Consider the following 13,580-nt stretch of genomic DNA (forward strand, 5'->3'; position numbering starts at 1 on the left):
TGGGTGTTCATTGGAAGGACTGATGCTGAAGCTGAAACTCCAATACTCTGGCCACCTGATACGAAGAGCTGACTCATTGGAAAAGACCCTGATGCTGGGAGAGATTGAGGGCAGGAGGAAAAGGGGACGACAGAGGATGAGATGGTTGGATGGCATCACCAACTCAATGGACATGGGTTTGGGTAGGCTCCGGGAGTTGGTGATGGTCAGGGAGGCCTGGCATGCTGCAGTTCATGAAGTTGCAAAGAGTTGGACATGACTGAGCAACTGAACTGAACTGAAGAGGAAAGTTTATAGCAATACAATCCTACCTCAAGAAACAAGAAAAGCATCAAATAGACAGCCTAACTTTATACCTAAAGCAACTGGAAAAAGAAGAGCAAAAAAATCCCAAAATTAGTAGAAGGCAAGAAACTATAAAGATCTGAGGAGAAATAAATGAAAAAGAAATGAAAGAAATAATAGTAAAGACTAATAAAACAACAAGCTGGTTCTTTGAGAAGATAAACAAAATTGACAAACCTTTGGTCTGACTCATCAAGAAAATACAATGGGGCAAAGACAGCTTCTTCAATAAATGGCACTGCGAAAACTGGACAGCTACATGTAAAAGAACGAAACTAGAACACTTCAAAATGGATTAAAGACCTAAATGTAAGACCAGAAACTATAAAACTCTTAGAGGAAAACCTAGGCAGAACACTCAATGACATAAACCAAAGCAAGATCCTCTATGATCCATCTCCTAGAATAATGGAAATAAAAACAAAAGTAAACAAGTGGGACCTGGTTAAATTTAAAAGCTTTTGTATAGCAAAGGAAACTATAGGCAAGGTGAAAAAACAACCCTCAGAATGGGAGAAAATAATAGGAAATGAAACAACTGACAAAGGATTAATTTCCAAAATATACAAGCAGCTCATACAACTCAATACCAGAAAAACAAACAACCCAATGAAAAAGTGGGAAAAAGACTTAAAGAGACATTTCTTCAAAGAAGACATACAGATGACTAACAAACACATGAAAAGATGCTCAACATCGCTCATTATTAGAGAAATGCAAATCAAAACTACAATGAGATATCACCTCACACCAGTCAGAATGGCCCTCATCAAAAAGTCTACAAACAATAAATGCTGGAAAGGGTGTGGAGAAAAGGGAACACTCTTGCACTGTTGGTGGGAATATAAATTGATACAGCCACTATGGAAGATGGTATGGAGATTCCTTAAAAAACTATGAATAAAACCACCATATGACCCAGCAACCCCACTCCTAGACATATACGCTGAGGAAACCAAAATTGAAAAAGACACATGTATCCCATTGTTCACTGCAGCAGCTATTTACAATAGCTAGAACATGGAAGCTACCTAGATGTCCATCAACAGATGAATGGATAAAGAAATTGTGGTACATATACACAATGGAATATTACTCAGCCATAAAAAGGAACGCCTTTGAGTCAGTTCTAATAAGATGGATGAACCTAGAACCTATTATACAGTGAAGTGAGTCAGAGAGAGAAAGATAAATATCATATTCTAACGTATATATATGGGATCTAGAAAAATGGTACTGAAGAATTTACTTACAAGGCAACAATGGAGAAACAGACATAGAGAATAGACTTATAGACATGGGGAGGGGGAGGAGAGGGTGAGATGTATGGAAAGAGTAACATGGAAACTTACATTACCATATGTAAAATAGATAGCCAACGGGAATTTGCTATATGGCTAAGAAACTCAAACAGGGGCTCTGTATCAACCTAGGAGAGTGGGGTGGGGAGGGAGATGGGAGGAAAGTTCAAAAGGGAGGGGATATAGGTATACCTATGGTTGATTCAGGATGAGGTTTGACAGAAAACAACAAGATTCTGTAAAGCAATTATCCTTCAATTAAAAAATTAATTAAAAAAAAAAGAAATATTGAAAAAAAACCTAGACAATATATTAAAAAGCAGAGACATTACTTTGCCAATAAAGGTCCGTCTAGTCAAAGCTATGGTTTTTCCAGTAGTCACGTATGGATGTGAGAGTTGGATCATAAGGAAAGCTGAGCATTGAAGAATTGATGTTCTTGAACTGTGGTGCTGGAGAAGACTCTTGAGAGTCCTTTGGACTGCAAGGAGATCCAACCAGTCAATCCTAAAGGAGATCAGTCCTGAATATTCATTGGAAGGACTGATGCTGAAGCTGAAACTCCAATACTTTGGCCACCTGATGCGAAGAACTGGCTCATTGGAAAAGATCCTAATGATGGCAAAGATTGAAGGCAGGAGGAGAAGGGGACCACCGAAGATGAGATGGTTGGATGGCACCACCAACTCGACAGACATGAGTTGGAGCAAGCTCAGGGACTTGGTAATGGACAGGGAAGCCTGGTGTGCTGCAGTTCACGGGGTCACAAAGAGTTGAACATGACTGAGCAACTGAACTAACAGGATATAAAATCAAGAAAAATCACTTCATTTCTATATACCAATTAAAGTGAAAGTGAAATTCACTCAGTCGTGTCCGACTCTTTGCGACTCCATGGACTAAATAGCCCATGCAGTTCTCCAGGCTAGAATACTGGAGTAGGTAGCCTTTTCCTTCTCTAGAGGATCTTCCCAACCCAGGGATCATACCCCAGTCTCCCGCATTGCAGGTGGATTCTTGACCAGCTGAGCCACAAGGGAGGGCCATATACTAACTAAGGAACAATACAAAACAGAAATTAAGAAAACAATTCTGTTGACAATAGCATCAACAATACTTTACAATAAATTTAACCAAGGAGGTAAAGTATCTATACCTGAAAACCACAGAACCTTGAAAAAAGAAACTGAAGACAAAAATAAATTGTAAGATACCCCATGTTCATGGATTAGAAAAATGAATATAGTTAGAATGTTCATATTACCCAAAGCAATCTACAGAATCAATGTAATCCAAACATAATTCTAATGGCATTTTCCCACGGAAATAGAAAAAAAAAATCTTAATATGGAACCACCAAAGTTTGTGAATAGCCATAGCAATCTTAAGCAAAAAGAACAAAGTCGAAGGCATCACACTACCTGATTTCAAAATATAACACAACACGATAGTAATCAAAACACATGAAAAGAGATACATAGACCAGTGGAACATACTACAGACCCCAGAAATAAATAAATGGTCAATTGGCATTGACAAAGATGCCAAGAACACACAATGAAGAAAGGACAGTTCTTAAATAAAGAACTGTTGGGTGTTGGGAAAGCTGGCTATCCATGTGCAAAAGAATTAAATTGTTCCCTATTTTATCCCATCTCACTCCAAATACAAAAACCAACTCAAAATGTAATAAATACTTAAATGTAAGTCCTGAAACGTTAAAACTACTAGAAGGAAACATAGGGAAAGCTTTTTGATATTGGTCCGGGCAGATCTTTGAGGGGATATGACCCAAAAACACAGGCAACAAAAGCAAAAATAGAGAAGTGGGATCTCATCAAACTAAAAATCTGCAGTACAGAAAAGGAAACAACCAATAAAGTGAAAAGACAACCTATAGAAGGGGAGAAAAGATTTGTAAACCATATGTCAGAAAGGAGGTTAATATTTAAAATGTATAAGGAACTCAATCAACTCAACAGCAAGAAATAAATGTCCTGATTTTAAAATGGGCAAAGAACCTGAATAGACATTTCTCAAAAGAAGGTATACAAATATCCAGCAGGTATATGAAAAGATGTTCAACATCACTAATCATTAGGGAAATGAAAACCAAAACTATAGTGAGATATCACCTCACTACTATTAGAACGGCCATTATCAAAAAAATAAAACACATGTTTGTGAGGATGTGGAGAAAAGGGAACGCTTGTACATTGTTGGTGAGAATTTAAATGATGAAAAACAGTATGGAGGTCTCCCCCCAAAAAATTAAAAATAGAACTAATATTATGATACAGCAATCCCACCTCTGAGTACATACCCAAAAAAGTGAAGCCAGAAACTTGAAGTGCTATCTGCATTCTCATGCTCATTGTAGCATTACTCACAATAGCCAAGATATGGAATCAACCTAAATGTGAATCAACAGATGAATGGATAAAGATTACACACACACACACACACAGAGGAATATCATTCAGCTTTTTCGGTCATTCATGACAACAGGGATGAACCTGGGAGACATTATACTAAGTGAAACATAAGCATAGAAAGACAAACACTGCAAGATCTCACTTATATACTGAATCTAAAAGAGTCAAGGACTTCCCTTGTGGCTCAGCTGGTAAAAGCGTCTGCCTACAATGCGGGAAACCTGGGTTCGATCCCTGGGTCAGGAGGATCCCCTAGAAGCAGATGGTAGAATAGTGGGCAGGGAGGTAGGGGAAATGGGGATATGCTGGTCAAAGTGTACAAAGTTATAGTTAGGTCAGATGAATAATTCAAGAGATCTAATGTACAGCATGATGATGACTATAGTTAATAATAATGTGTTGAATACTGGAAATTTGCCAAAAAACTAGATTTTAGGTACTCAAGTCACACCAAAAAAAAAAGATAATTATGTGATGAGATGATATATTAACTAGCTTGACTGCAGTAATCATTTTGGTATGTACATATATATCATCCTGTGTTCACAGCAGCACCATTCACATTAGCCAGGACATGAAAGCAACCTAAATGTCCACGGACAGATGAATGGATAAAAAAGATGAGGTATATATGCACAATGGAATAGTACTAAGCCATAAAAAAGAACAAAATAATGTCATTTGCAGCAACATGGATTTAGAGATTATCATACTAAGGGAAATAAGTCAGAAAGAGAAAGACAAATATCATACGATATCACTTATATGTGCTGGAGGAGGGCATGGCAATCCACTCCAATGTTCCGGCCTGGAGAATCCCATGGACAGAGAAGGCTGGTAGCCTACAGTCCATAGGTCACACAGAACTGGTCATGACTGAAACAACTTAGCATGCCTGCATGCACTTATATGTGGAATCTAAAATACGGCACAAATGAATTTATCTACAAAATGAAAACAGACTCACAGACATAAAGAACAGACTTGTGGTTACCCTGGGGAGAGGATTGGGGTGGGAGAAAGACTGGGAGTTTGGGATTAGCAGATGCAAACTATTATCCATAGGATGGATAAATAACAAGGTCGTACTATATAGCATAGGAAACTATATTCAAGATCCTGTGCTAAACCATAATGGAAAAGAACGCGAAAAGAATATATATTTATATATGTATAACCGAATCACTTTGCTATACAGCAAAAATTAACACAGCATTGTAAATCAGCTATATTTCAATAGTTTTAAAAATATGTGTATGTTTATCAAGTCATCATGCTATACACCTTAAATATATACAATTATTTTTAAATAAAATGATAATAACAACAACAACAACTGGTTCACAGTGAACTGGGGAAAATAAACATTAAACACACACCTGGGCTTCCCTGGTGGCTTGGTGGTAAAGAACCCACCTGCCAGTGCAGGAGATATGGGTATGATCCCTGGTTCAGGGAGATCCCACATGCCACGGGGCAATTAAGCCAGTGCGCCGAAACTATTGAGCCTGCTAAAGCCAGGGGGCCGCAGCTAACTGAGCCCTTGCGTCATGCCCGCGTGTTGCAACTGCTGAAAGCCTGCATGCCCTGCAGGCCGTGCTCCTCAACAAGAGAAACCACCACAGTGAGAAGCCCGAGAACTGCAATCAGAGGGTAGACCCCTGCTCACCACTAGAGAAACCCCAAGCAGAAGCAAAGAACCAGCACAGCCAAAAATAAACAAGTAAAAGTAAAAGTTAGACACATACCTACCATATAGCACATCTCATCTACTCCTAAGTATTTACCCAAGGGAAACAAAGCATATGTCCACACATGAAATATTAAGAACATTAGGTACAAGCATGGGACCTATTTTAATAGTAGTTAATAGGTTGTTCTAAAATAACACTATTTATTAGGCTTTTGTGCTTTGATGGATCCTCAGTTTAACATGGCCATTTCATTCAGCCTACGACTGTAGATGAAACTCACAGAATACATTAAAGTATTATTTGAGCAAAAACAATATAACTACACTAAGAGGAATCAAAATGAAATGGAAAATTCAATCATGATCCACTTTTTCTGACAAATCAACTCATTTATTTTCCCTTGTTCCCATCTGGTACTTGTCTGCATGCATAAAACATTTTTACATAGTTGTAAAACTGCAATTTTGCATTCAGCTTTTGAAAAGCAATTGTAATATTGAAAACTGTTTTCCATATTGCTACTTAGTCTTCACAATTGTTTAAATGACCGTGTTGTTTATTTTGTGGGTCTACTACTCTATGACATTTCTCATACAGATGGACATCTACATGTCTTTTAAAAATGTTCTACTAAAAAAGAATGTGGTAATATCTTCAAGTATAAAAAATGTTCTCCGTTTGATTACTTCCCTGGGATAAATTCCTAAAAGTGAGATTATTGGATCAAAACATGAACATTTCCATAGTTTTCAAAATATACTGTTAAATGGATTTCCATTCATTCACTCACCAAATATTTATTGAGCACTTTCTTCTGGTCAGACACTGATTAATCACTGGGGACGCAATAGTGAAGAAGAACATACAGTCTACACTCATGAGCCCTACCCTCTAGTTAGGGAGACAGACTTGACCAGGTTATCACACAGATGGATAGAATTATAAGCATGCTAAGCATTACTAAAGAGAGAGACATGAAGCTATTAAAGTATTTTATGGTAGAATCCTACTTTGCTTGGTGGTTAATGGAAGGATTTCCTAAGGAAACAGTGATTGATTGGGGGAGTAAGGATGACTAGGAGCTAATTTGAATGAAAGAGAAGAAAGAACATTCTAGACAGAGAGAGTAGCATGTACAAATGCCTTTTGGCAGACCTAAGGAAACCACAAAGCCTCAAGCTCAAATAACTGAGAGAGCCTGAGGCAAGATCAGGCAGGGCCTGTGACCCATCAGAAAGGTGTTGGTATTTACCCTGAGAGCCTGGGACCCCTGAACTGGGTGTGGACTTTGAAACACTCATGTTGGCTGTAGTATACAGGAGGAAGGACTTTGAGAAGGGATTGAGGTGGTCAAGCTGAAGGATGATAATTGCTTAGATAACGTGAATAGGGAGAGAAATGGAGTTTAAGTGGACACATTTAGCAAATATTGTGGAGGTAGGATTGATAAGCCTTGGTAGTTGATTTAAGATGTGTGAGGAGGAGGAAGGAGAAGGGTATATGAAGGGCAACTGCTCGATTTCTGGTGTTAGGAATAGGATGAACTGTGGTGCCCTTCACAGATCCAGAGAACAACGAAAGAGGACCAGTATTGGGTGGTATTGTACACAAGGAGTTCAAGGTGTTTTTGAGAGAGGTAAGAGGAGCTGTCAAGTGAGCAGCTGGACTGTGGGTCTGAAACTCAGAACAGAGTTTGGTTTACAGCCACGAACTTATGAGTCATCCACACACAGATGGTGACCAAAGCCACAGGTATGGAGGCTGCTGCCCAAAGAGAAAGGTTGAGGGTGAGCAAAGTCTAGACCAGGTAAGGCAGGAACTTTCATTTTCAGATGGAGGGAGACTGCTGGCTAAGGAGACTGAAGGGAACTTGGGCGGAAAGCCAGGAGGACATGATGTCACAGAAGCCAAGGGAAGAGGGGTAGAGGAAGGAGAGAGTGGTCACCAGCGTCAAACGATGCCAAAAGGTCCCAGCAAATGACTCAGAATCAGTGGTGACCTTGGCAAGACCTGTAATGATGGAGGGAAAAACAGCCTGGATAAATGAATGGGAAACAAGGACACGGAGAGAGCATGTCCATACAGACCCTTCTAGAAGCATGGCTGAGACAAGGGACTTGGAGCATAGCTGGAGGAAGTGGGGTCGAAGCCTGAGGTACGGTTTTTGTTTCTGTTTTTTATTTTCATAAGGAGGGTTTGTGTGTATGTTGAACACTGGTAAGAAAACTTGGTCACTAGCAAGAGAAGGAATTTCAAGCGAGAAGTGACCACAGACAATAAAGTCCCTGAGCAAAAAAAAAAAAAAAAAGAAAGAAAGAAAAATAATCAAGTCCCTGAGCAGATCGGAGGGGATGAGGCTGGAAACACAGGTAAGGGGACGAAGACTGGGCGGGAGAAGGGACAGCTCTTCTCTCATAACAGTGCTGTACTCATTTATACAACATCCAACAAGGACTCAGTAGGGCCCGGCATTTGGTTTAATGCTCTGCTATTGCTGTCTTAAAATTATTAATAATTTTTGAACCAGAGACCCTGCATCTTCCGTTTGTACTGAGCCCTGAAGATCTTGTAGCCTCCCACAATGTGGGAGCCACTCCTTTCCCCCAGAACTCACCAGGATTAAGCATAAGCATCTGAACCTTTTGGCCATGACTGTTCATTTAATCAGTGGAAATGTGCACCTCAGTGGTTTCAATTTGCCTTTCTTTGATTACTGGCCAGGTTGACTGTGTTTCCTCATGTTTGTTTACTAACCATATTTCCTTTTGTGTGAACTGCCTGTGTCCTTGGCCCATTTATGATGTTTTTAAATGCCAAAACCCAGTTTCCTCTGTGGGAATCAATCTCCAATTTATCAAAATGCATGGAGAGAGTTTTCTGCAGAAGCAGTATGGGCTTTCAAGAAGGCAGGCCCAGGCCAGGAGTAAAACTCCTTCGTGTTGTTAGAATCCCACTGGTTTATGTACACAGTGGTCTTTCAACCAAGTACTTTCCCATCTAGGGTCTCCCTTCACCTTCTGTCTGAAGGCAGGAACTCACCATCCTGCGCTTTGCCTAGGCTCCTCCTTCTGCCTGGAGGGCGCCTTTCCCCTTGACTTCCCAGGACCAGAGTCATAGCATTCTATCCATGCTGATCCAGTCAAGTATGTATATATCACATTTTACTGTAATTGTTGATTTCACATCTGTTTCCCATTCTAGGCCATGAGCTCCTTCCTGCTACAGACCATATCTTCTCTCTCACGTTCCCTCTCTCTTTTTTCACTCTTTCTGTCCTCATCCTCCATGCCTCATAAAGTGTGTACACACACCAGGCACTCAGCTTCTGTTGACAAGTGAATGAAATCAACCAATGAATGGTTTGTATATGAAGCTCTCCAGACTACTTGCATCTCCTCCTCAACTCTCACCCTTGACCCCATCTGAGCCACGTGTTCTGCCTGGGATACCAGCTTTAAGGAGTGAGAGTCCCTGAAAACAAGGTCCTAAGAGAATAAGGGAACTGGGACACTATCATCAAGTATGTGAAAGGCTGTAGGTTCCTCTTCCTTATGGAGGAGCAGGTGGGTGGGACACCAGGGCTAAGGTGTGATGAAATCCAGCTAGGCCACTAGCTGTGTAATCAGGGCAAGGGGCTTAATTTGCAAGTTTCTGTATCCATCAGAAAGGACTAGCTTTCCAGGGTGTTGGGAGGATGAAATGTGAAAGCACACAGCATGGAGCGCATGGAGCATACTAGGTACTCATTCATTCCAAGCTGGTTTAGAAAATTGCCCTGTAGGGCTTCCCTGGTGGTTCAGTGGTAAACTATCTGCCTGTCAAAGCAGGAGACGTGGGTTCGATCCAAGGTCCAGAAAGATCTCACATGCCACAGAGCAACCAAGTCCCCGAGCCACAACTATTGAGCCTGTTCTCTAGAGCCCAGGAACCACAACTATTGAGCCCATATGCTGCAAGTACTGAAGCCCATGCACCCTAGAGCCCGGACTCTGCAACAATAGAAGCCCCTACAATGAGAAGCCTGAGCACTGCAATGAAGAGTAGCTTGTGGTCTCGGCAAGAGAAAAGACTGCAAAGCAATGAAGACCCAGCACAGCCGAAAGGAAAAGAAAAAGAAAACTGCCCTGTAGACACCTCTAAGTGAGCACTGAAACCAATGAATGGAAGATGCAAGAAAAAAGAGATTTCAGCTACAACTTTCCAACAGGCAAGGCTGTTGATGGAAGGAGCTCCATGGAGGAAAGTGAGTTCCCTGTCAATAAAGATATGAACATAAAGACTAGGATATTATGGGGGGATTCAGGCATCACATCACAGGTTGGACTAAGTGATCTTTAGGGTCCCATCCAAACTTGAGGAGCTTGGATTCTGTGACTGATAACTGGAAAGCCCAATGTAGTAGACATCTGTTGGGTGCCACCAAAGCATCTGTTTTCCTCTTCTCCTTTCCCAAAAGACCTCTGGCCTCCTCACTAAGCCCATCAGTTTATCTTATTCCCCAGCCACAGAAAAGAAACTGGTTCAGAAACAGGCATTTCAGGCCAAGAAGATACAAGGAGGTGTTTGCTTAAGACTTTGGAAAAGAACTGTCCCCTTTTATTTATAGGAGCTACCAAACAAAGCTGGGGCGGGGGGTGGGAGACGGAGAGACAAGGCTTAGGATAGGGTTGTCTGATAAAATATGAGACACCCTGAGGAATTTGAATTTCAGAAAACAACAAATAATTTTTAGTATAAATAGGTCCCAAATGTTGCATGAGACATATTTATACTAAAAAAAAAAAATTCATTGTTAATCTGAAATTCAAATTTCAGTAGACAGCCTGTAGTTCTTTCTTGCTAATTCAGACAACCCAATGATTCCACGGAAGGCAGAGAAGAGAGACAGAAAGAAACTGGATTCTTAGTACTCTATTTGATCCACTGGATGAAGCTTTGTCTGAACCTCACACCTCTAAAATTTCCAGGTACAAAAACCAATATGTTCTTTCTGTTGTTTAACTAGATTTGCATCTAGTTGTCAGTTCCTCAGTTAACCTAATAGATTGATCAAAAAGTGAAAGCTTTGATCTTATTGGGAAGCAGATTTCCTTAGGAGAAGGCTTGCTTTGCACCCTTTTGTTAGTCTGGTTATCCTAGTCAGGAACCTCTGTGTGGTTCCATCCCTTCTTATGATGTTAATTTTATGTCTCAGCTTGACCAGACCACGGGGTGCCGCGTATTTGGTTAAACATTATTCTGTGAGGGTATTTCCAGATGCGATTACCATTTGAATTAGTACAACTAGTAAAGCCCTCCTCAACGTGTGTGGACCTCATCCAATCCCTGGGAGACCTGAATAGAACAAAAAGGCAGACTAAGGGAGAATTTGCTCTCTCTGCCTGTATTTAAGTAGGACTATACAATGGAAAAGACCCTGATGCTGGGAGAGATTGGGGGCAGGAGGAGAAGGGGACGACAGAGGATGAGATGGCTGGATGGCATCACCGACTCGATGGACATGAGTTTGAATAAACTCCGGGAGTTGGTGATGGCAGGGAGGCCTGGCATGCTGCGATTCATGGGGTGGCAAAGAGTCAGACAGGACTGAGCGACTGACCTGAACTGAACTGAACACAATGTAATGTTACTTAGCCATAAAAAGGAATGCATCTGAGTCCGTCCTAATAAGGTGGATGAACCTAGAGCATATTATGAGTGAAGTAAGTCAAAAAGAGAAAAACAAATACCATACATGAATGCACATATATGGAATCTAGAAGAATGGTACTGATGAACCCATCTGCAGGGCAGCAGTGGAGATACAGACACAAAGAAGAAACCTGTAGACACAGTGAGGGAAGGCGAGGCTGGGACGAAAGGACAGAGAAAAGCAAGGAAACAGAAGGGGACGACAGGATGAGATAGCTGGATGGCATCACCGACTCGATGGACATGAGTTTGAGTGAACTCCGTGAGTTGGTGATGGACGGGGAAACCTGGCGTGCTGCAGTCCACGGGGTGGCAAAGACGGAGTGGCTGAACTGAATGTAAAACAGACAGCCAGTGGGAATTTGCTGTCTGACTCAGGCAACTCAAACTGGTGCTCTTTCATACAGATGGCTAACAGATACATGAGAAGATGCTCAACGTCACTCATTATCAGAGAAATGCAACTCAAAACCACAATGAGGTACCTTCTCATGCTGGCCAGAATGGCTGTTATCAAAAAGCCTACAAACAATAAATGCTGGAAAGGGTGTGGAGAAAAGGGAACCCTCTCCACTTTTACACTGATGGTGCAAATGCAAACTAGTACAGCCACTATGAAGAACAGTATGGAGATTCCTTAGAAAACTGGAAACAGAACTGCCATATGACCCAGCAATCCCACTGCTGGGCATACACACCGAGCAAACCAGAATTGAAAGAGACATCAATGTTCATCACAGCACTGTTTATAATAGCCAGGACATGGAAGCAACCTAGATGTTCATCAGGAGATGAATGGTAAGAAAGCTGTGGTACATATACACAATGGAATATTACTCAGCTATTTAAAAGAATACATTTAAATCAGTTCTAATGAGGTGGATGAAACTGGAGCCTATTACACAGAGTGAAGTAAGTCAGAAAGAAAAGTACCAATATAGTATATTAATGCATATATATGGAATTTAGAAAGATGGTAATGATGACCCTATATGTGAGACAGCAAAAGAAACACAGATATAAAGAACAGACTTTTGGACCCAGTGGGAGAAGGCGAGGGTGGGATGATTTGAGAGAATAGCATTGAAATATGTACATTATCATATGTGAAATAGATCGCCAGTCCAAGTTCGATGCATGAAAGAGGGCACTCAAAGCCAGTGCTCTGGGACAACCCAGAGGGGTGGGATGGGGAGGGAGGTGGGAGTACACCCATGGCTGATTCATGTCAATGTATGGCAAAAACCACCTCAATATTGTAAAGTAATTAGCCTCCAATTAAAATAAATAAGTTCATTAAAAAAAAACAAAACTGGTGCTCTGTGATAACCTAGAGGTCGAGATGGGGTGAGAGGTAGGAGGGAGGTTCAAGTGGTGGGGTACATAGGCTCATTCATATAGATGTATGGCAGGAACCAACATAATATCGTAAAGCAATTATCCTCTTAAAATTTATTTTTAATCCTCTTAAAAATTTATTTTTAATTGGAGGATAATTGCTTTACAATACTGTGTTGGTTTCTACCATATATTTTTTTAAAGTGGGACATTGATCTTCTGCCTTTGAACTCAAACTCACGCTTATACCACTGGCTCTCTCAGTTCTCAGACCTTTTGGACTGGGATTATACCATGGGCTCTCCAGGGTCTCCAGCTTGCTGACTGCAGATCATGGGATTTCTCAGCTTCCATACTGCATGAACCAATTCCTTGTTATACATATGTATAGTTGTATATGTATATCAGTGTGCATATATCTATATACGCTGTATGTCTATGAAGTGAGTGAAGTGAAAGTCGCTCAGTCGTGTCTGACTGTTTGCGACCCCATAGACTATACAGTCCATGGAATTCTCCAGTCCAGAATACTGGAGCGTGTGGCTGTTCCCTTCTCTAGGGGATCTTCCCAGCCCAGGGATCCAACCCAGGTCTCCCACATTGCAGGCGGATTCTTTACCAGCTGAGCCACCAGGCAAGCCCAAGAATACTGGAGTGGGCAGCCTATCCCTTCTCCAGCAGATCTTCCCGACCCAGGAATCAAACCAGGGTCTCCTTCACTGCAAGCAGATTCTTTACCAGCTGAGCTACCAGGTATACACACAGATGTTCTATAT

Source organism: Cervus elaphus, chromosome 12, assembly GCF_910594005.1.
Source record: "Cervus elaphus chromosome 12, mCerEla1.1, whole genome shotgun sequence".
Taxonomy (NCBI): domain Eukaryota; kingdom Metazoa; phylum Chordata; class Mammalia; order Artiodactyla; family Cervidae; genus Cervus; species Cervus elaphus.